Source organism: Bos javanicus, chromosome 4 (genome assembly GCF_032452875.1).
Source record: "Bos javanicus breed banteng chromosome 4, ARS-OSU_banteng_1.0, whole genome shotgun sequence".
NCBI lineage: Eukaryota > Metazoa > Chordata > Mammalia > Artiodactyla > Bovidae > Bos > Bos javanicus.
Window position 1 is genome coordinate 82,063,892 of NC_083871.1, and position 25,585 is coordinate 82,089,476.

Below are 25,585 nucleotides of genomic sequence, written 5' to 3' on the forward strand. Positions count from 1 at the left end.
GAGACTGAACATCCTGAGCTGAGACTGGGGTTACATGGCTTTCTCGTCTGATCAGACCTGGCACACTCTTCCACCATAGGAACCAGCAATAGAATATGAAATCAATAAAATATTGAATAAGTAACTGCAAATCAAGCAGGCAAAGGCTTTCAAGGACGAAAGCAAAGATTCAGAACTGGCATATCCCAGTTTGTCCAAATACTGAAAAAAAAGAGAAAAAAAAGAAAAAAGCCACTGCAGAAGTAATAAAAGGGGGCTAGTCATCACTATGAAACTTGGGCAGAGATACAGCTGCTGGGGGTTTGTACGCCTGTAACTTCAGAGAAGGCAATGGCACCCCACTCCAGTACTCTTGCCTGGAAAATCCCATGGATGGAGGAGCCTGGTGGGCTGCAGTCCATGGCGTCGCTGAGAGTTGGACACGACTGAGCGACTTCACTTTCACTTTTCACTTTCCGGCATTGGAGAAGGAAATGGCAACCCACTCCAGTGTTCTTGCCTGGAGAATCCCAGGGACGGGGGAGCCTGGGGGCTGCCGTCTTTGGGGTCACACAGAGTCGGACACAACTGAAGAGACTCAGCAGCAGCACCCGTGTAACTTCAGTATGGAACTCCAGAATCATTTGGGCTTTTTGAGGAGTGGCATATATTCTGGTGTCTGGGTAGTAGAAAGTTTTATTCATGCTTTATTTGATTTTTCAGATACTCATGTACATTGTTTACTATGTGCTCGGTATATCACTTAAAAAAATAAGAGCACATTTTAAAATTCTCTATGCTTTTTTGCTTCTCTATTGCAGTAATATAAAGAAAAAAAAAGGAAATTTATATAACTTTAGAGATGATTATATAATCACTGTCTGGAAAACATAACTTAAAATATAGAAGTAGAAAATGAAAAAGAATTAAATAAGCAGGTTTACTTTTCCAAAATTTTGGTTTTAAGAACTTGGACACAAGGACCAAGACAGTCACATGGATTTTGAAGAAAAAGCCATCAAATAACAAGTTGAAATGTAAATTTCTTGGAATTTATCAAAATACACTGGAAGTTTGGAATGTGTCTATAACAATGAATTTTGGGCTTGTGGCTCTACATGCTAGCAAACAATGATATTCTGGTGGAACACTTGAAAATGACAGCAATTCTGAAGTGTGTTTAGTGGAATCCTGGTCCTTGATTGGAGAAGGCAGTGGCGACCCACTCCAATACTCTTGCCTGGAAAATCCCATAGACGGAGGAGCCTGGTAGGCTGCAGTCCATGGGGTCGCTAAGAGTCGGGTACGACTGAGCGACTTCACTTTCACTTTTCACTTTCATGCACTGGAGAAAGAAATGGCAACCCACTCCAGTGTTCTTGCCTAGAGAATCCCAGGGACAGGGGTGCCTAGAGGTCTGCCGTCTATGGGGTCGCACAGAGTTGGACACGACTGAAGTGACTTAGCAGCAGCAGCAGCAGGTCCTTGATTGGCTCTGGAATAAAGGTGTGGGAAACTGCATGAAGCATCTACGTCTTGATGATTACAAAAGAAAGCCTGCTCAGCCTGCTTCACTCTCTGTTTCTCACTAATATTTGATCATGGTTCCCCCTTTGCATGTGATACTGTTCCCTGGAACTTGCATTGTATGCTACGCACTTGGAGAAAATCTGGATGATGTATTACTTTGTTATCCATAAATTTGACAAATAGGCCAATGGAATAAGCCTGTAATCCGCTTTGGCTATTCTCATCAACTATTTTTTTTAAGGTGGCTTTTTAGTGTTTTAAAGTCTTTATTGAATTTCTTACAATATTGCTTCTGTTTTATGCTTTGGCTTTTCAGCTGCAAGGCATGTAGGATCTTAGCTCCCTGACCGGGAATCAAACCCACAACCCCTGCACTGGAAGGCAAAGTGTTAGCCACTTCAGGGAAGTCCCTCTCATCAACTGTTTTTACAGGAAGGACTTGATAGTCAAAACCTAGATGCTCTACAAGCCATGTGGGTCTGAATAAAATTCCTTCTGGTGTTTTTGTTAATGTTCATGCAAATTGGCTAAGATAAAATTTATTGATTGCAAAAGACCCCTGGAGACTGTACAAACTTTGAGTGTTCACAAACACAGCTCCATTACCACTCAGTGAGCAGGATGACAATATTTTTGAGTGACTTTTGGATGAACTATCAGCATTAAATGAGCACAAGGGTGTCTAAAGTTGTCCTCATTGCTACTATCTGACACAGTTCCTTTCATATCCCAGAAAGAGTTCAGATTGGAACGGAATCAGAAAGCAAACACATGTGTTAAAATGAAAGCCTCAAGAGTGGAAAACTTGAAGGTGCTTCCAGTACTGGTATGTGGGGATTTTTTTTTGAAAGAGAGCCATGCTGTCTATTTTAAAGGCTATATGTTTTGAACTCAACCTGTGGCTGACATGCCTAAGTCTAGCCTGAGAATAATACTTATTGTTTTGGCCACCCTGCTTGGTGTGTGGGATCTTAGTTCTCAGACCAGGGATCCAACCTTCATCCTGGGAATTGGAAGGCAGAGTTCTAACCAATGGATAGCCAGGGATGTCCCAAGAATAATACTCTTTAAATCTCTATTGTATGTAAATAATTGCTAATCAGAGAGAAAAAAATGGCCACTAAGGTTTTCATTTTGTTTTTAAATCTTCAATGTTAACAAGACCAAAAAACACATATTTTCAAAGACACAAGATATTGCAGTTAAAAAAAATCTTTGTATTAAGAAGCAAATTTACCAAGTTACATTTGATTTTTCATTTTCCATAGTTTCTGCAACCATAGCATTTTTTGTTAACCTTAGAAATGTGCATGCATGCTAAGTCATGTCCAACTCTTGATGACCCCATGGACTGTAGCTTGCCAGGCTCCTCTGTACATGGAACTTTCCAGTCAAGAATACTGAAGTGGGTTGCCATTTCCTAGTCTAACCCCCAAGCTTAGAAATATTGCCAGTTGAATTTATTTGAAGGCTTCCCAAGTAGCTCAGTGGTAAAGAATCTGCCTGCCAAGAAAGAGATGCGGCTTTGATCTCTGGGTCAGCAAGATCCCCTGGCGAAGGAAATGGCTACCCACTATTCTTGGGTACTCTTGCCTGGGAAATTTCATGGACAGAAGAGCCTGGTGGGTACAGTCCATGGGGTTGCAAACAGTTGGACACAACTAGTGACTAAACAACTACAACAACAACAAATTTATTTGCACCTGCACCTGGGTTGCTTTGCCTCCCACTTATGACGAAGGCAGGGTACACACAGATATTGGTCTGGCACTATCCTATCCAAAGTTCCAAAAAGAGAGATCTAAGGGCATCATATGAACTTGGGCGATTTTAGGAGATGATGAGGGACGGGCAGGCCTGGTGTGCTGCGGTCCACGGGGTTGCAAAGAGCTGTACATGACTGGGCGACTGAACAACAGCAACCAGGACCCAGCACACCTAGCCTCTCCAAGCCTCAGTTTCCTTCAGTGTACAAGGGAGTAAGAAGAGCGTTCACCTCTGGCATCTGTGAAGTTCAATGCCCAGGCACACAGCAAATGCTAAAAACACATTGTGTGTGTGCTAAGTCACTTTAGTCATGTCCGGCTCTTTGCAACCTATGGACTGTAGCCTGCCAGGCTCCTCTGTCCATAGGATTCTCCAAGCAAGAATACTGGAGTTGGTTACCATTTCCTCCTCCAAGGGATCTTCCCAACCCAGGGATCGAAACTGAGTCTCCTATGTCTCCTGCTAACCTGGCATTAGCAGCCAGGTTCTTTACCACTTGTGCCACCTGAGAAGCTCCCCAAAACTACATTATTATATGCCTATCACTGGACTCTTAATAGTTCAACCACTCTGAATAACTTGCTGCTTCTAGAACCTAATGTTCTCTCATCCTTCCCAGCTTCTGACTAGACTACTTTTCTCACTGGCGAGGTTCCTCCCAATGCAGAACCAACATGATCTGCCTTCTAAGGCTTACTCCTGGCCAGAATGAATTGCTGCCTCTCTGTTAATCTCATAGCGCCTTTGTATGTGATTCTAATATACTATTTTCAGAGTATAATTAATTGGAGCCATGTCTGATTTTCTCCTCTTCCTCCAGGACCATGAGCAACTCAAGAGCAGAGACACATTTTACTCTTGAGTGCCTTGTGAGGCAAGTGATGTGTGTTTGTTGAATGAATACAGGAAAGAGAGGAGAGGTCATTCGTGACATGGAGCTTCCTATTGCAAGGATTTGAGATTTACAGAATCATTTTCTACATTTACCCAAAGAAAGTCCAGAGTGTTTTTTTTAAATGAGCAATTGTATTTCTTTTTGCAGTGCAGCATTTTGGATCTTAGTTCTTTGACCAGGGATCGAACCTGTGCCCTCTGAAATGGAAGCATGGAGTCCCAGTGAGCAATTGTAGAAGTGATATTGTGTGCGCTAAGTCGCTTCAGTCATGTCTGACTCTTTGCGGCCCTATGGGCCATGGCCCATAGGATGGCCCATAGGCTTCTGTGTCCATAGGATTTTCCAGGCAAGAATACTGGAGTGGTTTGCCGTGTCCTTCTCCAGGGTGAAATGATATTAGCCTAGGCATTTGCTGTCTTACTCTCCTTTTACTCTGCACGGATTAGGTGTTTGTTTTATTGATTCTGCTTACAAGTATTATACGTTTTTAATCATAAGCCTCTCAGGCCATTTTGGGAGCTGGCAGATTGTGAATTAAATATATGCAAATAACATCTTCTAAAGTTTGGCCTTCAAAAACACTTAGGTATTACTATCTGAGCAGAATTGACCCTGCTACTTAGAAGGATTTATTTATAGAATGCAAAGCTTCCAACTGTATTCTGAATCACCTTAACCCAATATAGTTGGCTCCCATTCTGTGTTTACAGGGATATAGCTAAGATGTGGAAAAGAGCCTTCCTAGATGTGGTCCTTATAGCAGAAATACAGATGCTGGAACAAAGGGGAAAATAAGTGGGATCACTCATTCAGCATACATTTATCGAGTGTGTGTCACATACCTACTACTATTCTAGGTACCATCGGTACAGTAGGGAACAAGATTGACCTGGGGCACAGGGTGCCTGCAGTTTGGTGGGGGGAGACAGAAGTAACTGGGTAAATGATAGACAAGATAATTTTAGGTAGCAGGAAGAACTAGGAAGAAATTAAAATAGGAACTGGTGGGGGAAGAGGAAGAAGATACTTTGGATAATGTGGTCAGGAGAAGAGTTCTCTGAGAAGGCAAGACATGAGGTGAGAATTTAGACAAGAGAAAGCCAGCGTGTAAATAACTGGACACAGGACTGGCCAGAGTGGGGAAAGCACGTGCACAAGTCCAAGGGCGGAAATAAGCAAGGCTGTTCACAAGCCCAGGTTTGAAAACAATTTGTAATTATTTGAATATTGGTTATTTTAGTTTATACTCAACACACATAGCAGATTTTTTGGTAAATAAAAAAACAGCACAGGGAACTCTGCTCAATATTCTGTAATAACCTAAAGGGAAAAGAATTTGAAAAAAAAAAGACACATGTATATATATAACTGAATCACTTTGCTGTACACCTGAAACTAACACAGCATGGTTAATCAACTATGTTCCAATATAAAGTAAAAAAAAAATTAAAAAGAATCACAAAATAAATGCAGACAGCAAGCAACCCTTCAGTGTTTAACTCCTTTGTTACCCGACATTTCTACCAACTACAATCACAATCACCATTGTGAGCACACTTTGAGTTGCAATGTATTTTGCTAAAACTTTAAAAACTTTACAAGGCTTTTAACATAATGATCTGTCACTACTATTGCTAAAAGGAAACAGCCCAGCCATGGTGTCTGATCCAAGCCCTGGAGCATTTGATCTGAAAAAATTGTAAGTATTTTTAAGAATGGAGTATCTATTATTTTATGCTGCTGCTGCTGCTAAGTCGCTTCAGTTGTGTCCGACTCTGTGCGACCCCATAGACAGCAGCCCACCAGGCTCCGCCATCCCTGGGATTCTCCAGGCAAGAACACTGGAGTGGGTTGTCATTTCCTTCTCCAATGCATGAAAGTGAAAGGTGAAAGTGAAGTTGCTCAGTTGTGTCCAACTCTTCTCGACCCCATGGACTGCAGCCTACCAGGCTCCTCCATCCATAGGATTTTCCAGGCAAGAGAACTGGAGTGGGGTGCCATTATTTTATGAGCCACAGCTAATAAAGTTCGTTTCTCCAGACATTCAGTGGAACAAATGAGAACCACTGGGGCTAGTTGGGATTCATCCCCCACTCCCTGACCTCTCACTGGGCAGTGTTTTGAATTATTGAATCAGCCTTTGGATTAAAATTTCTTGAGTTCCTTATGTTCGAATGATTTATTTATCACATATATTAAGACCCTCATCTGGGGAGCATATTTGTTAGATTCAAATTTAGCATTTTTGGAGAGGATGACAGAATATAACATTCTTCCTTTGAGGAAATGGATGAGAGAAAACAGCAAAGTTGAAGCTGTGTCTCCATGTGACCTCATGCAACAGGAAAGCAAGAAGAAACTGAAGCTCAAAGAAGTTGCCTGGATTCTTACAGGTGCAGAAACCCCTGACTTTTTAAAACACGTACAGCTTTCCCTGTTCTTAGATAATGGCTATGGTTTCATGTAAACTTTCTGGGATTTGATCAAAAGATAAACATCCCTGAGTGACTTCTATGGACTCTACTGTTTGATACCCCACTGGTAAAGAGAAAAGAGGTCAAAGACAGCTCATAATGCTGAAGTGTTTACACCATTATAATAGTCTAATTAGGGCTCTTTGAGCTCCTGATCAAAGGAAATTTAACATTTTCCTATAATAGCAACCTAAAATATTGCAGGAGATAGTAGTATAGAAAGTTTCTGTTAGCTGGTGGTTTAGACTGAGGTTCTCATTTCACAGGTAGAGGAAAATCTCAGGTGTGACTGGGGTCTGTTCTATTCACCTGCCTCACCCCATCTCCTCTCTCACGTTGGTTCCTCCTGCTTATCCAGACCTGGGGCTCTGAGTTGCTGTGCCCCCTTGGGTACCAGACCCTTGGCTTTACCCCACAGGGGCCCAGAGGCTGTGCTTTGTGACTTGCATGTTTCTGAACCCTCCCATCCTGATAGCAGGGACACTTTTCTCAGCTGTCTTCCAATTTGCTTCTAAAAGCTCCTCTTTCCCTTGTGACTTATTGCTTATAATCTGCTGTGGCTTTTATAATCTTTTTAACTCATTTTTTTGAATTAAAAAATTAAAAATAATAGCCAATCTGGTTGGGTTAGGTGAGGGTTCCAATGTTTTTTTCTCTCCTCTAAATAATATGTATGGGTATTTTGACAAAGGTTTTTGCAATTTGTATATACTTATGGATGGATGAGCCTGGTAGGCTGCAGTCCATGGGGTCGCTAAGAGTCGGACACGACTGAGCGACATCCCTTTCACTTTTCACTTTCATGCATTGGAGAAGGAAACGGCAACCCACTCCAGTGTTCTTGCTTGGAGGATCCCAGGGACGGTGGAGCCTGGTGGCCTGCCATCTATGGGGTCCCACAGCGTCGGACACGACTGAAGCGACTTAGCAGCAGCAGCAGCATTATTATTAGTTTGGGCTTTCCAGATAGCACTAGTTGTAAAGAACCTGCCTGCCAATGCAGGAGACGTAAGAGATGCGGGTTCGATTCCTGGGTTGCGAAGATCCCCTGGAGAAGAGCATGGCAACCCACTCCAGTATTCTTGCCTGGAGAATACTATGGACAGAAGAGCCTGGTGGGCTACAGACCATAGGATAGCAAAGAGTCGGACACGACTGAAGTGACTCAGCACGCTTGTACATTATTAGTTTATCTCTTGGTTCTCAACTGTTCTAAGGAGTCAAGTAGCTGGATAGAGGAGTTTCCCATAGGAGATTTATTATCCTGAACAAATCTGTTTTTCTTAGACTGAAATTACGAAGCTGTGAGTTCAGAGATTTCTTAAAAAGGTAAATAGGGTCTAGGTGAGTGTATATAATCTTCCTAAAGACATAAACTGGGTTAATAAAAGGAAATCAGGAATGGAATCAACTGATTATGAGAATCCATTTCATAATTGGGTCATATTTCTGTTTAAATTGGAACAGGGTCCTGGTCCCCTGCAATCATGCAAATATCCCGAGGAAGAGAAACACCTGAATATACAAAATCAGCCTTTTGTAGCCTATAATGAAGACCTTACTGGGGTTCTCTTGAAAGTAGCTTTGGATGGGCTGGTGAGAAGTGACTCAAGGTGAAATGCTACTTGCTTAGTTAGGGAAGGCAAACAGAGAGTCCGCCATGTTCGTAAAGACAGGAGAGATGGGAGCACAGTTTGCTGATCATGTTTTTCCTACGTTATTTATGTGCTATGGGCTCCCACATCTGAAGGGCGAGTAACTGGAAGATATATGACTGTCCCCCCTAAATATTGCACAAAGCTTCTACCAGAAACCCCAGAGTACAGTAGAGGTCTGAAAATGAGTAGAATTTCTGATGGACCTGGCACCATGAAGCAGGATTTGGGGATCTGTTGTGAAATCCATCTTACTCAAGACATTTCTAAATATTTCAGTGAAGGGAGTCCAAGTAGGGAGACTTCTGGAAATCAAACAGTAAGAGTCAGGACTTCAGTAATGTCTAATTGTTTGCCTCTGCACAGACAGTTATCATAGAGGCAGATACATGCAAAACTGATCATCAAAAATATTACGTAAAAGAGGGTTCAATTTAGTAATAATGAAACAGTTTGTTTTTTAGTGCCAGCATCTAGCACTCTCACACTCACAGTGTTCTTATTTTACTGTAATTTAAAAATCCCCTGCAATGTGCAATACAAGCAGTGCTGAGCTAAGAACAGAGGTGTGAAGCAGAAAGTACCCCTCATTAGATTAGCAGAATCATGTACATCCAGATACCAGAGATGCAAAAAGATTCCTGCTGAAGATGACTTTACACCTCTGAGAATATTTCCCGTATAACATAGTATATGCCAGATGTTTAACTTAATCGCACAGCACACTGAAAAATAGATTCTATTATCCTTGAAGTTAAATAACTTGTCCAAGGGATATGAAAGCAACTGCAATTAGAATGTGGGTCTCACTGACTCCAGGGATGATGCTGCCTTCTTTGAGTATAACAAATAAAAAAAAGAGTTTTGTAGACCAGGTTTATATAGCACAAATTAAATGGAGCTCTGAAAATATTCAGTGGGAGCATCAATGCTCCTCATGTGAATAATATGGCAATTTTTTCTGAGTTATCTATATTTCTTCAATTGGGTTGGGATGAATAGATCATTTCTAAATAAAACAGGAGAGCATAAAAAAATGAAATGAATGGGCTCAATCCCAGTTGAAGCAAGAAGAGTGAAATACATTTCCCTGCTTGAAAGAAAACGATTCATCTATTTGAGGTTCTATAAATGCCCTCTTTTAGAAAGTCATACAGCTCTGTCTAGAAGGGCATTTTCCCTCGAAATGACGGGGGCTTTCATTTTGTGAAGGAATATCCTTTCATGCACTGACCCAAGTGAATAGTTTGCTCTGCAAACCAAAGAAGTTGGTATTGGTGATACAAAGGGGAGGCAAGATGGTAGAATCAGGAGGAGAAACCAGCCTTGCATTTCTGTTGTTTAAACATTTTTTTTTCCCCAAAGATAAAAGGAGAGTAATAGTAACCATTGTGGGAAATAGCAGAGATTTTAAGCTGTCTGGCTCCACTGCAGGATTAAAGTGACTGGGCAGACTTTTACCTGAAGAGCATTTAGTGATGGGTGATGCAAAATAAAGAAGATAATTTATGCATGTTCCTTGACAACTAGGTTAGGAGGGATGGATTTAAGGAACGGAGCTGAAATGATACTGAAAGTAAGTAGGTACAGAGTGATCAGGGATGGTTGTTTAAGGGGCAGAAGGAGAAAGTGGTGACATCACTTTCAAAATGGGACACTGGCTATAAAGCCAAGAGTATTATAAAGCCAAGAGGGGAGTGATTTCTGGAGGAAGAGTAGGGGGTCAAAGGGCATGTTCACCCCAGGAGAGATTTTAGGGACCATGATTCCATATGAAATATGGTTCTAGCTGCAACCGTGGCCTGCCTCCAGAGAAATCCCAACAGGATATTGTGTATTTCCATGAAGTGATGCACAGCTTCAAAAACTCATCTTGTTCAAAACAAAACTCAGTTTCACCTTCTAGAGCCCCTCTTCCTCAGTCCCTGCATGATTCTTCTCTGACTTCTTGCTTTCCTCACCTCTAAGGTTCAGTTCAGTTCAGTCGCTCAGTCGTGTCCGACTCATTGCGACCCCATGAATTGCAGCACCCCAGGCCTCCCTGTCCATCACCAACTCCGGAGTTCACTCAGACTCACGTCCATCGAGTCAGTGATGCCATCCAGCCATCTCATCCTCTGTCGTCCCCTTCCCCTCTTGCCCCCAATCCCTCCAGCATCAGAGTCTTTTCCAATGAGTCAACTCTTTGCATGAGGTGGCCAAAGTACTGCATTTTCAGCTTTAGCATCATTCCTTCCAAAGAAATCCCAGGGCTGATCTCCTTCAGAATGGACTGGTTGGATCTCCTTGCAGTCCAAGGGACTCTCAAGAGTCTTCTCCAACACCACAGTTCAAAAGCATCAATTCTTCGGTGCTCAGCTTTCTTCACAGTCCAACTCTCACATCCATACATGACCACTGGAAAAACCATAACCTTGACTAGACGGACCTTTGTTGGCAAAGTAATGTCTCTGCTTTTGAACATGCTATCTAGGTTGGTCATAACTTTCCTTCCAAGGAGGAAGCGTCTGTTAAATTTCATGGCTGCAGTCACCATCCACAGTGATTTTGGAGCCCCCCAAAATAAAGTCTGAAACTGTTTCCACTGTTTCCCCATCTATTTCCCATGAAGTGATGGGACCAGATGCCATGATCTTCGTTTTCTGAATGTTGAGTTTTAAGCCAACTTTTCACTCTTCTCTTTCACCTTTATCAAGAGGCTTTCTAGTTTCCTCTTCACTTTCTGCCATAAGGGTGGTGTCATCTGCATATCTGAGGTTATTGATATTTCTCCCAGCAATCTTGATTCCAGCTTGTGCTTCTTCCAGCCCAGCGTTTCTCATGATGTACTCTGCATATAAGTTAAATAAGCAGGGTGACAATATACAGCCTTGACATACTCCTTTTCCTATTTGGAACCAGTCTGTTGTTCCATGTCCAGTTCTAACTGTTGCTTCCTGACCTGCATACAGGTTTCTCAAGAGGCAGGTCAGGTGGTCTGGTATTCCCATCTCTTTCAGAATTTTCCACAGTTTATTGTGATCCACACAGTCAAAGTTTTTGGCATGTCAATAAAACAGAGATAGATGCTAAGGTTCAATCTAAGGTTCAATCAATGACTAAATCTTATCATCTAGACTCTGAAGACTGTCCACTTCTCCTCCTCCTTATCACTGCTGTGGCCTAGTTAAGGTCCCCAACTCTTCTCATTTGGATAATGGCATGATCACCCTCCTGGCCCTGTCTTTAGTACTTTCTATGTTTAATTATTCTTCCCCACCAGAGAAAACCTTGAATAACTACATAATTCAGTCACAGTGTGAACATCAGACATTCCTCTGATCACATGTCTTGTCAAGAATGATTTATTTAAGTCTTGATACTTTTGAACTGTGGTGTTGGAGAAGACTCTTGAGAGTCCCTTGGACTACAAGGAGAGCAAACCAGTCCATCGTAAAGGAAATCAGCCCTGAATATTCATTGGAAGGACTGATGCTGAAGCTAAAACTGCAGTACTTTAGCCACCTGATGTGAAGAACTGACTCATTTGAAAAGACCCTGATTCTGGGAAAGATTGAAGGCAGGAGAAGGGGACGACAGAGGATGAGATGGTTGGATGGCATCACCGAGTTAATGGACATGAGTTTGACTAAGCTCTGGGAGTTGGTGATGGACAGGGAAGCCTGGTGTGTCACAGTCCATGGGACTGCAAAGAGTTGGACATAACTGAGCGACTGAACTGAATTATCAGAAATGATCTAATAAGGATCTCATACTGGTCCTCCTAGAATGTGAAGCATTCCTGCCACATTTCTTTCTTTCTTTCTTTTTTTTGGTCATATTGTATGGCACACAGGATCTTAGTTCCCCAACCAAGGATTGAACCTGTGTCGTCTACACTGGAAGCACAAAGTCTTAGCCATTGGACCACCAGGGAAGTCCTTCTGCCATTTTTTTAAGGACCCAAGTTGAAACAAGGATAACCCATAGTCCATTGGAGAAGTGTCTTAAAGTTGGAGAAACAAGGGATCTTACATGTGAGCAGTGGACAGGCTAATTTTTAAGAAATGGAAAGTGAAGTCCAAGGATGGCAACAGATTTTCAGGACAGACTGTGAAAGGCAGAGTCAAGATGTGCTTACACTGAAGCAGGATCCTCCATGACCCACCTCCCAGAGTAATGGAAATAAAAGAAAAAATAAACAAATGGGACCTAATTGAACTAAAAGCTTTTGCACAAGGAAGGAAACTATAAGCAAGGTGAAAAGACAGCCTTCAGAATGGGAGACAATAACAGCAAACAAAGCAACTGACAAAGAATTAATCTCAAAAATATACAAGCAGCTCCTGCAGCTCAATTCCAGAAAAATAAACGACCCAGTCAAAAAATGGGCCAAAGAACCAAACAGACATTTCTCCAAAGAAGACACAGATGGCTAACAGACACAAGGAAAGGTGCTCAACATCACTCATTATCAGAGAAATGCAAATCAAAACCACAATGAGGTACCATCTCACGCCAGTCAAAATGGCTGCTATCCAAAAGTCTACAAACAATAAATGCTGGAGAGGGTGCAGAGAAAAAGAAACCCTCTTACACTGTTGGTGGGAATGCAAACTAGTACAGCCACTATGGAGAACAGTGTAGAGATTCCTTAAAAAACTGGAAATAGAACTGCCATACGACCCAGCAATCCCACTGCTGGGCATACACACTGAGGAAACCAGAATGGAAAGAGACGTGTACCCCAATGTTCATTGTAGCACTGTTTACAATAGCTAGGGCATGGAAGCAACCTAGATGCCCATCAGCAGATGAATGGATAAGAAAGCTGTGGTACATAGGCACAGTGGAATATTACTCAGCTATTAAAAAGAATGCATTTTAATCAGTCACCCTGCTTATTTAACTTATATGCAAAGTACATCATGAGAAATGCTGGGCTGGAAGAAGCACAAGCTGGAATCAAGATTGCTGGGAGAAATATCAATAACCTCAGATATGCAGATGACACCACCCTTATGGCAGAAAGTGAAGAGGAACTAAAAAGCCTCTTGATGAAAGTGAAAGAGGCAAGTGAAAAAGTTGGCTTAAAGCTCAACATTCAGAAAATGAAGATCATGGCATCTGGTCCAATCACTTCATGGGAAATAGATGGGGAAACAGTGGAAACAGTTTCAGACTATTTTGGGGGGCTCCAAAATCACTGTGGATGGTGACTGCAGCCATGAAATTAACAGACGCTTCCTCCTTGGAAGGAAAGTTATGACCAACCTAGATAGCATATTTCAATATAGAGACATTAGTTTGCCAACAAAGGTCCATCTAGTCAAGGTTATGGTTTTTCCAGTGGTCATGTATGGATGTGAGAGTTGGACTGTGAAGAAAGCTGAGCACCGAAGAATTGATGTTTTTGAACTGTGGTGTTGGAGAAGACTCTTGCGAGTCCCTTGGACTGCAAAGAGATCCAATCAGTCCATTCTAAAGGAGATCAGTCCTGGGTGTTCATTGGAAGGACTGATGCTGAAGCTGAAACTCCAATACTTTGGCCACCTCATGCGAAGAGTTGATTCATTGGAAAAGACCCTGATGCTGGGAGGGGTTGCAGGCAGGAGGAGAAGGGGATGACAGAGGATGAGATGGCTGGATGGCATCACCAACTCGTTGGACATGAGTTTGAGTGAACTCCGGGAGTTGGTGATGGACAGGGAGGCCTGGCGTGCTGTGATTCATGGGGTCGCAAAGAGTTGGACACGACTGAGTGACTGAACTGAACTGACTGAATGAGGTGGATGAAACTGGAACCCATTATACAGAGTGAAATAAGTCAGAAAGAAAAACACCAATACAGTATACTAATGCGTATATATGGAATTTAGAAAGATGGTAACAATGACCCTATACGCGAGATAGCAAAAGAGACACAGATGTAAAGAACAGTCTTTTGGACTCTGTGGCAGAAGGTGAAGGTGGAATGATTTGAGAGGGTAGCACTGAAACGTGTATTTTATCATATATGAAGCAGATCGCCGGTCCAGGTTCAATGCATGATACAGGTGCTCAGGGCTGGTGCACTGGGATAACCCTGGGGACGGGATGGGGAGGGAGGTGGGAGGGGGTTCTGGATGGGGAACACATGTGCACATGTGGCTGATTCATGTCAATGTTTGGCAAAAACCACTACAATAATTAATTTTTAAAAATGTGCTGTCTTCTTCCTCTCTGGGTTCATGCCCTTCCATGCCACACCATGGCACACCATATCACTTTACAGCATGTATGCCACACCATGGCACACCAGGCCATCAACATGAGCTGATCATTGCTCAAGTTTCAGGAAGGTTGTCTTGATCTGTAGACGGGTTGGGAGGTGCCTGGGGGAAGCACAGGGTCAGGGAGCCTGGGGAAAAGATCCAGAGCTCTTACAGAGAGTAGAAGTAAGCGCTGAAACCTAGAGTGTGGCAGTAAGGAGAGAAAGAAGGGAATGAACTTGAGAAAGAGAACATGACTTTGTACCCATAATTCCCTGTTGTTGCTCAAAGATGTTTCTGGAACAGAGATTGTCTTGAAACACATTCTCATCATTATGAGAAGTGACTGTCTTCCAAGGTATAATGAGTGAGCCACTCATGAGGTGCCTGCAACCCTGGGTCAGAGGGCTGACTCCACAAACTCACTTATATCATTGGACCAATGAGTGAAACAAAATATCTTGAGGGACTCAGATTGCTCCAGGAGTTGGTGATGGACAGGGAGGCCTGGCGTGCTGCAATTCATGGGGTCGCAGAGAGTCGGACACGACTTAGCGACTGAACTGACTGACTGAACTGACTACATTTCATGTGGGCTTCTTCAGTGGCTCAGTGGTAAAGAATCTGCCTGCAATGCAGGAGATGCAGGTTCGATCCCTGGGTCTGGAAGATGCCGGGGAGGAAAGCATGGCAACCCATTCCAGTGTTCTTGCCTGGAGAATCCCATGGACAGAGGAGCCTGGTGGACGACAGTCCATGTGGTCACAGAGAGTTAGACATGACTGAAGTAACTTAGCATGCATGGATGCACTACATCTCATGTAAGGTTCAGGTACTAGGCGGACTAGAGAAAAATAAAGTTTCAGTCCCAAACCATGTATCTCTTCATCTGCCAAACTAAGGCAGGCATCCAACAGCACCCCATTCTATAGAACACACCACTGAATGGATTAATAGTGGAGGGCTTCTATGATGTGTGTGTGTGTGTGTGTGTGTGTATTAGTCGCTCAGTTGTGCCCGACTCTTTGCAATCCCATGGACTGCAGCCCACCAGGCTTCACTATCCAGGGGATTTTCTAGGCAAGGATACTGAAGTGGTTTGCTATTTCCCTCTCTAGGGGATCTTCCTGACCCAGGGATTGAACCTAGGTCTCCTGCACTGCAGGCAGACTTTTTACTGACTGAGCTACCAGGGAAGCCTGGCTTCTATGATACTATATAGCAAATACATCAATTTACAGTCTATTTAATGAGAGAATTGAGTTAATAACACAAGCTACAGTTTAGTGAGGGCATACAGCAGGAAACATGCTAAGTGGGTTTTTTTTCTCTTTCAAATGAAAAAGCCTTAAGAGAGAGGTATTATTATAGCTTCATTTTACAGATGAGGAAACTGAGGCTCAGAGAGTTTAAGTAGCCTGCTCCAAGGTCACACAACTAGTGAGTGGCAGAGTAGAATCTAAATTTAGAGTAGTCATGATGATGTCCTACTGCCAACCTGAAAAGGAGGTAGACAGAGTCTGAGGTCAGAGAAAAGTAGCTATGAAATATTCCCCCTCCCAATAAATTACTCTCTCTGCCAAAAGGAGCTTTCCTACTCTGTTGGTGGGAATGTCAGTTGGTATAGCCACTATAGAAAACTGTATGGAGGGTCCTCAAAAACTATAAATAGAGTTACCATTTGAGCCAGCAATCCAAATCCTGGGCATATATCCTGACAAAGAGCCCATTTATCTCACCATCTTGGTAAAGCTCAAGGTGAGGACTAAGCAAGAGGCCAAGCAGAAGAAGCACCATTTGGCTAGCTCATGGGGGAGTCCCATTGGGAGGTCCCAGAGGCTAGAAGGGATGGGGCAGGACTCCAAGGGCATCAAAGACTTGAGGGGCATGGCCTAAATGAAGGTTGAATTTCCTCACCCTCCTGCTTATCACCTGAGTAAGGGCTGGAGAGTAAATGAAAATAGCCATCCTCTGGAGAAAAATATTTATTCATTTAGTGGCTGAAACAAAATGCCATCTCTGTTGTGATAACAAAAGATTTCAAGTGCCTTACTGTCGTTTCTCAATACACTCGTGGTCTGACTCCTGGGTCATAGGGTGCAACAGTCCATGTAATCCCCTGAATGGAAAAAAATTAGGCTCCAAGTACCAAATGGACACTCACGACATAATATCAGGTAAAACAAGCATATTCTTCCTTCCCCCCACCTTCCCAAACCTCCCCAAATGTTAGAGAAATAGGGAGAAATTCCAGTCATTTCTCATTACTGTGAAGGTCAGCCTGGCTGGGAAAATTGTTTCTGCTTTACAATTCCCCAAACTGTAGAAAGCAGTTAGACTTCTGGACAAAAACTAATGTTGCATTCAAAGGGAAAAGAGGCTGAGACGGCATTGCTGCAGTAATAAGAGAATTTTTTACTCTTTCCACTTCCCCGTGAACCTAATCAACTGTGACATGAGAAAATATACTGGACTCACCCAGCCAGAATCAGAGTGCCACCTGAAAATGTCCTCAATATTCCACTGTTTGGGACTTTACAATGATCCTTCCAACATCAATTTTGTGCATGTACATCAAAATGCCATTAGAAATGCCTACCCGTTGCTCTGTTCACAGGCATGCCCTGGGCCTCCCATCCCAGTCTCCCAGTCAGGAAGCCCGGGCTGGGCCAATGGTTTCTTTTACTCATCTGAAAGCATTTGCTTAGATGAAAAGTTGTGTTGGGGGAAACAGGAGCTCTAAAGATCTCTATGCTGACCTCTCCCTCGAAGCACTCTCGAGGTTCATTAGGTGGGGACCTGAATTTGAGGGGATTAAGAATCTGCCTTGAGACTTCCCTGGTGGTCTAGTGGTTAGGATTCTGAGATTCCAGTGCAGAGGGCACGGGTTTGATCCCTTGTCAGGGAACTCAGATGCTGCAAGGCTCTCAGCACAGCTAAAAGAAAGTCTCCAGCCACTGACACACACACACACACACACACAAAGGCCTTAAACTGTTAATGAGGATTTGTTGATTTACTGAGTTCCGAGGCTTTCTCCCAGACTTAGATCATTGGTCAGCATCCCCCAGGGGACTGGAGTTCAGAAAAAAAGCGAACCTGAATGAGTGTATGCACAGAAGCCTTTGAATAATCCGAGCAGTTGATTAATCCTAGCATACTGTTCCTGAATAATCCTAGCAGCTGTCACTCACATGGCTGCTGTAGAGCCCGTGGAGGTGGGGAGGCACACAGATCACTCTTCACTCTGCTTCCTGTCACCTGTGTGTGTGTGTTTTCTGGGTTCATCCACAAACACATCAACATACAAAAATGACGTGCAGCGGTTTTTGACAAGTGCCTGGCATGTGTAATGAAATTCTTGATGACACTTTTATTACTTTTCAGTTTTGTAAAGTTGAACAAATCTGATGTGACTCTTCACAAGTGGCATTATCATCTTTTCCCTTTGCCCTAATATTTACAGGAAATAATACAAGTGTTTGACATATAAATCCAGCATTTGACTGACTTTAATAACCATGTGATCAATAAGAAGTGATATTTTTATAGTCCAAGTTCAATATTTAAAGGGTCACGGGTGGTGAGTCTTCATCAAAGCAATAAGGCTAGATTTTTTTTCAGAATCTCTTACTTCTTTTCTAAAAAAAACTCTTTCGAGTGAGTACAACTAAGAGTTAAGATTAAGAAGTTGGCCACATTACAAAGGATGTGGGCATTACAGGGGTACAGACACTTTTGTTTTCTCAACGACTTGATTTTTGGATACTAAGAAATTCAACATGATGAACATAGATAGAAACTAGATAGAAAATCAATGAATGTAAATCTGGGAGCTTATTTTTTATTCGATACGAACACCAATTCCCTGCCTCTTTGTAAAATTATTGCTTCTCCAGTAAACTCACAGTTAGCTCGGACTGGGTAGTCAGGTCTCCGTCTCCTGTGTGCTGGGTTCTAGAGTAATTTCTGAAGGTAAGTACCAAAATTTTCCCCCATTGCCCCATTCTCCCCCATTGCATACTCTTCCTAAGCTGATGGGTATTCAGAGTGCAATAAACACTAATAATCTTGATGGCTGGGCTACAACACATGACCACGACTCTTGGTGCTTGGAGTACAAGAGCATGTTTGAGTTGTTGGTTGAGACTGGTCAGTCTCAGAGGTCAGCACATCATATTTCTAGTAGCACTCTCAACCTGTAGAAACCACTCAGTCTCCTGGCATCAGAAGGATTTATTTCCCATTTTCTTTGGGCTTCTCTCTCCTTTCCTCTAATCTCATCAGCATCATACTAGCATCACATCTACTAATAATATAACACTCACCACATATATCAGACATTTTTCTAAGAGCTTTGCAGATACCAATTTAATTTCCATGGCAAACTTATGAGGTTTATACTTTTAGTTGCATTTTAAAAGAAGTAAACTGAAGCAAAAAGGGTTAAACAATAGGCCTACAATCACGCAGCTACTAAGTGAGGGAGTCAAAATTCCAACCCAGGCAGGCTGGCTTCAGTTTCCTCTCTCAACTGTATAATATACTGAATCTTATTATCTTTATTTAAGGGGATTACTATCATTATTATCATTAAAGTATTATCCTATAGCCAGGTTTGGCAGACTACTTCTCATGGGCCAAATCTGGTCCACAGCTTGTTTTTTTTTTTTTTTTTTACAGCCCACCAGCTAATACGGTTTTTACAGATGAATATTTGCACTTGCTTTGATGATGACAATGACTAATTTTGAATTTTAATAAACTGAAACGTTATCCTCCTTGATGGCTAATTTTATGTGTCAACTTGACTAGGCCAGATATTTGGTCAAACAGTATTCTGGATATTTCCAAAACAGGGAATTGTCTTGCCTGTAAATCTTTGAATTCAAATTGGATGGAAATCAGCTCTTGCAGACTTCAGACTTCTCAGCCTCCATAACCACGTGAGTCAATTCCTTATAATAAATAATAAATCTCTCGTTTTTCTCTTTGCATTGACCCTTGAACAACACAATGTGGAGGTTGGCAGTTGAAAATCCACTTATCAGTCCTCTGTATCCTTGGTTCTGTATCTGTGCATTCAGACAACCATGGATTGTGTAGTACTGTGTTTATGCATTCATGTATTTATTGAAAAAAATCTATGCCTCAGTGGGCCTGTGAAATTCAAACCTATGTTGTTCAAGGGTTAGCTGTACATATGTAATATAGACATATATGCATATCTATGTATGTATCTATCTAATCTCCACATATGTATGTGCATTAAAACTACTGGTTCTGTTTCTCTGCAGAACCCGGACTAATACACTCCCCCTACCAAGAAAAGAATTCCATTCTCCTCATTAGTAACTGGTATAACAAAAAGTTCTACTCAGATACTATTAATATATTTCAAACTTCATCAATAAGGAATTCATGGAAATTTGTTCTCTCTTGTTATATAAGTACATAAAGAATATTCTAAATGTGGTCTCAACCCATAAAGCCCTAATTATTCTTTATTTGACTCTTTACAAAAAATGTTTCCCAACTCCTGCACTATGGCGATGAGCCTGTGGTTGAATCTGAACTATCTAGTTTGATTGATTGTCCATCTTGATTGAGTGTTTGGCAGAATTATCAGTGGAATCACATGACAGAGTAACCATAGTGTATCCAACACAATTCTGCCTTGGCTGGTGTTGGGCAAGGTCAGAGCTGGCTCAAGAAGAAAATCTATAGGAGATGTGAAAACTGGTGAACTGGCTCTGAGCAGAACAGTGAGGGCTTGTAATGCTCTGGGTTTCTCCCAGAATGAATTTTAAGAACCACTTCTTAGAGTCTGGCTTCTTTTGCCCTGATAAACTCAGGAACATCCTGGATCCTAAAGACTTCATGGGTAGAAAAAGTCTTTTTACCCCTGAACAGGTCCATACTCTGGAGAATTGTACCCCTTTGCCCTTTAGGAAATTCATGTGATTTATGAGAAAGAGACAGCATTGTTCAGGGCTCTTCTGAAAGGAAAAAACAAAAACAAAACCAGAACCAATAGGATAAGGAATTGATTTATGTGAATACAGAGGCTGCTAAGTCCAAAGTGTGCAGGGTGGGCTGGCAGGCTGGCGATCTAGGGTGGGCTTGAACAGCTGATGTGGAAGTTCAAGTCTGAAGGCAGTTTGCTGTAGAATTCTCTCTTGTTCAAGGAAGGTCAGCTTTTTGTTCCATTCGGACCTTCAGCTGATTGAATGTAGCCCACCTACATTATGGAGGGTAAACTGCTTTACTCAAAGTCCACTGATTTAAATGTAAATCTCATCCCAAAACATCCACATAGAAATATGCAGAACAATGTTTGAATACATCCGAGCATCATGGTGCAGTCTAACTGACACATAAAATCATCCATCTCAGGGAATAATTTAGATGGCAGGGGAAGCAGTGGGGAGTGGGCAAAGGGTAATGGTATTCATTTGCAGCAAAACAGAAATCATCTAAGTGAATAACTTCTACTGATGTTCCAATATCCAAGCCACACACTTACTATGTCTTCCTCTGGATCTTCTTACCCTCATAGATTCTATTAGAACTTTAGAGCCCTGTTCAAGTTTTACCACCTCCAGGAAGTCCTCCTGGACATTCCAGTCCTCAGCTGGCTCCTCTTTGGGTCTCTGAGAGCACTTGCTGTCCGCCCACACAGTTGGATCCTTCATTGTGTTTTCTTATATTGCATGTAAGTCCTGCCTTCTGGGAACATCCTTATGATTGATACCAACATAATGACCCAAAGTCATCAGGAAGTTGCAGTTATGTTCCCTTTCACACGCACTGGGCAATTCACACCCCTGTGACTGTCCAACTCAACCATCTGTCAAATCTTTGAGATACTTTACAAGGATCTTGGAGGATAATATGAGATAATGTTTGTAAAAGTACTCTGTCAACCACAAAGTATGAAACAAATAGAAGAATTTTATTATGATGATATTCTGTTTAAGAAGGCAGGAGATGGGAGTAAAAGGCTTTTAAATGATTTACATTTTACAAGTTTTATAGTTCTACTCTAAAAGCTTTAACCCTTCACTCTTCTGGGAAAATTCAGCTATCAAGAGGTACTCATTTCTTTGAGGGTCCAAAGGTTAACAATGGATAGCCAAGATTTCCCTGTGCTAGGGACTTCCCTGGTGGCCCAGTGGCTAAGACTCCATGCTCCCTATGTAGGGGGCCTTGGTTGGCTCCTGGGTTCCTGGAAGGGAACTAGATCCCACATGCTGCAACTAAGACCTGCCACAGGCACATAAAAAAATAAATGCTAAAAAAAGATTTTCCTGTGTTATCCCGATATTCTTCTATTCTGTGTTTTTGAAAGTACATGCTTTCTCAGATTTTAAAATTACATTTATTTGCATGGCATGGGTGGGTATCTATTAGATAAATAGCTTGCCAGCTTCATTATATATTCAAATATTTAAATTTAAAGATTCAAATTTCATTGTATCAGGATCTTCTAATTCATCATCCTTATAAAATAAATTTCTATCAGATAAGAGTTTGGCATGAGTGACTAGAACCTGAAAGCCTCCTTGTGATTCTCAAAATGTTGCCCCTCTCCTGGTCTCCATTTCTATCTTTGGGGGTGAAGATGAGCCCTCAAACTTCTTACTTCTGGAAAAACCCCACCTCTCTGCCCCTGGGTTTTCAAAGCTCCCACCATCATCTGCCTTGGAAGTCACCAGGAGTAAGCCATCCTGTATCCTTATTTGTTTCAGTTACCCAGGAAACCCAAGAATCCCAGCTAGTCCTCATCATCTGGACAATCTCCTCATATGGCACTGCAGAGCCCATATCTCTCACCTTTTCTGTTTCTGACACCCTTTCTTCCACTGCGGTCCTTCATCAGCCAAACTGTCTATCTCCTCAGTGTCTTCTTGGAAGGCTCTGTGAGGCTTTTGCACTAGCAGACATCCAGCTTTCCCCTAAGGACACTGCTTCCCTGAAGACCTTGTATGTGCTGGCTGTTATCTTGCCACCTCTGGGCCTGGAGGTGGGTGGTGTCAGGCCACTCTGCCTCCCATCTCCTCGAAAACCCCAGCTTTGAAGCTCATGCCTTGACTGTCCCACTTGCTACTCTTTAAGTCACCCTACCTCATTCCTTCAAACTATTGTTCCCGGACCTTTGTTACACGTTATGGAATTAAAACTGCATCTCCGTGTGTGTGTGTATAATTTTTATATCTTCTGATACCCTGGCCTCGTAGTGTTTGACTTACTCTCCTCTAATGACATGTTCTTTTTCTGAAGGTCATACTCTATGATTGTCAACAACAGCAACTTTTCCATCATCTCAGTTACAAGCATCTCATTTCTAGCTTCTCTCTCATATGATTATTTAATTGATTTATTTAATAATTTATTATTAAAATTATTATTATAAAATTATAATTTTATAATTATATAAAATTATATAAAATATAAAAATATTATTATAAAATTATTTAATAATTTAAAATGAGATTATTTAATCTCATAAGATTAAAGAGCTATTGCAAACTTTAATAGCTCTTTAATCTTCCTGGAATCCATAATCCATGAATCCTATCACTGTTCTACTACCCCTTACCTCCCCAATTTGAGTCCTTCCTTCTTCACAGAGCTTAGATTTCAGAATCAAACTCTCTACCTACTCTGTGCTGGTGCCCGCAGAACTGAACCTGGTTGGAGAAAACCTCACAACTGTACTGACTGGCCTCACTTAAATACAAAACTATGAACCTCAAGTAGACAGACCCTAGGTACCACCTAGCGACCGTATGACATTTCCCCATCAGATCACTCTACCACTCCCTAAAAGGACTACTTTCTATCTTCTTGTTTCTACTCAACCCTCCAGCACCTGCCTTCCCATTCTTATCCTCAGCTGTTGCTCTTGATCTTTCAGTTTAGTCAGTTCCGTTCAGTCACTCAGGCGTGTCCGACTCTTTGTGACTCCATGGACTGCAGCACCCCAGGCTTCCCTATCTATCACTAACTCCCCAAACTTGCTCAAATTCATGTCCATTGAGTTGGTGATACCATCCAACCCTCTTATCCTCTGTTGCCCCCTTCTCCTCCTGCTTTCAATCTTTCCTAGCATCAGGGTCTTTTCCAATGAGTCAATTCTTCACATTAGGTGGCTAAAGTATTGGAGCTTCAGATTCAGCATCAGTCCTTTCAATGAATATTCAGGACTGACTTCCTTTAGGATGGACTGATTAGATCTCCTTGCAGTCCAAGGGACTCTCAAGAGTCTTCTCCAACACCACGGTTCAAAAGCATCAATTCTTTGGCACTCAGCTTTCTTTATGGTCCAACTCTCACATCCATCCATACATGACCACTGGAAAAACCATAGTTTTGACTAGATACACCTCTGTCAGTAAAGTAATATCTCTGCTCTTTATTATGCTGTCTAGGTTTGTCATAGCTTTTCTTACTTCACTGAGAAAAAAAGAATCAATCAGGAGAGAACTTGTACACCTTCTTCTTCCTGCATATACCCACCCAGAGTATCTATGTCTGTGTTTTACCTACCTGTGTTTTGTCTCTAAGAGTGAGCATGCTAAGCTCCTTTCCAAAGACCCCACGAATGCTTCTGATTTTGCTCTCTAAGCAGTCATGCCCAGAAAGGAGGAGCTTGCCAAAGGTCCTTGTAAACTTATTCTTCAACCCATATATGCATTGGAATCAATGCTCTCACTTCTTCTTCTCCCCACTCCCCTTTTCCTCAGAAAGTTATTGGCTTTCAATAGAAAATAAAAGGGCATTGTCTAAGTGTATGCTCTCTAAATTTTGGTCTAAACTGGAAACTTCAAGATGTATTAGGTTGGCCAATACAAAGTTCGTTTGTTTTTTTTTCATACTATTTTATGGAAAAACCTGAACAAACTCTTCAGCTAACCCAATATTTTAGTGGAAGGTGTTTTTTGAGCAACTTAAAAGATTTCTTCCTGGAGAAGGAAATGGCAATCCATTCCAGTATTCTTGCCTGGTGAATCCATGGACAGAGGAGCCTGGCAGGCTACAGTTCATGGGGTCACAAAGAATCAGACAAAACTGAGTGACTAAGCACAAAGATAAGATTATAATTTTGTTTGGATTTACTTTAAATAGCAGCTCCATATTTCCAGACAAGGGCCAGCGAAAACTGCTGTAGATTTTTAGGCTGAGTGAACTGAGTTACACTCTCAGACCTCGTCACTGGGTGTTGCCAACAAAAGGGAATCTTGTCACTTGTCCTCTGTGGACAGGTGCTCTGTCCACTGGCAGCATGTGAAGGACACTCTGTCCCCAGGTGACACTTGTTGTGGGCTCTTCCTTATTGTCTGACCCACTTGGTCCTTTTTTTTTTTTTTTTTTAAATCTTATTGGAATGTAGATGTTTTACAAAGTTGTGTTAGTTTCTATCATATAGCAAAGTGAGTCAGCTATATGTATACATATATCTCCTCTTTTTCTGGATTTCCTTCCCATTAAGTCACCACAGAGCATTAAGTCAGAGTTCCTTGTGCTGTATAGCATGTTCTCATTAGTTATCTATTTTATATATAGTAGTGTATATATTGGAGAAGGCAATGGCACCCCACTCCAGTACTCTTGCCTGGAAAATCCCATGGATTGAGGAGCCTGGTAGGCTGCAGTCCATGGGGTCACTAAGAGTCGGACATGACTGAGCGACTTCACTTTCAGTTTTCGCTTTCATGCATTGGAGAAGGAAATGGCAACCCACTCCAGTGTTCTTGCCTGGAGAATCCCAGGGACGGGGGAGCCTGGTGGGCTGCCATCTATGGGGTCGCACAGAGTCGGACATGACTGAAGCGACGCAGCAGCAGTGTATATATGGGCTTCCCAGGTGGCGCTAGTGGTAAAGAACCCGCCTGCCAACGAAGGAGACATGAGATGTGGCTTCAATCCCTGGGTCAGGAAGATCCCATGGAGGAGGGCATGACAGCTTACCCCAGTATTCTTGCCTGGAGAATCCCGTGGACAGAGGAGCCTGGCCAGCTACAGCCCATTGGGTTGGACACGACTGAAGCG

At 42.1% G+C, this 25,585-nt stretch overlaps 1 protein-coding gene and 1 long non-coding RNA gene across 2 annotated transcripts in view; one reads left to right on the forward strand and one right to left on the reverse strand.

The window, feature by feature from the left end:
• Positions 1-25,585, reverse strand: part of POU6F2 (POU class 6 homeobox 2) — a 389,805-nt gene that overhangs the window by 69,946 nt on the left and 294,274 nt on the right. The gene's annotated exons all lie outside the window — the stretch shown is intronic.
• LOC133246326 (uncharacterized) overlaps positions 21,147-25,585 on the forward strand; it is a 29,373-nt gene continuing 24,934 nt past the window's right edge. The window contains exon 1 of the long non-coding RNA XR_009736010.1: positions 21,147-21,245. This is a non-coding gene — a long non-coding RNA (uncharacterized LOC133246326). The remainder of the gene's footprint in view (positions 21,246-25,585) is intronic.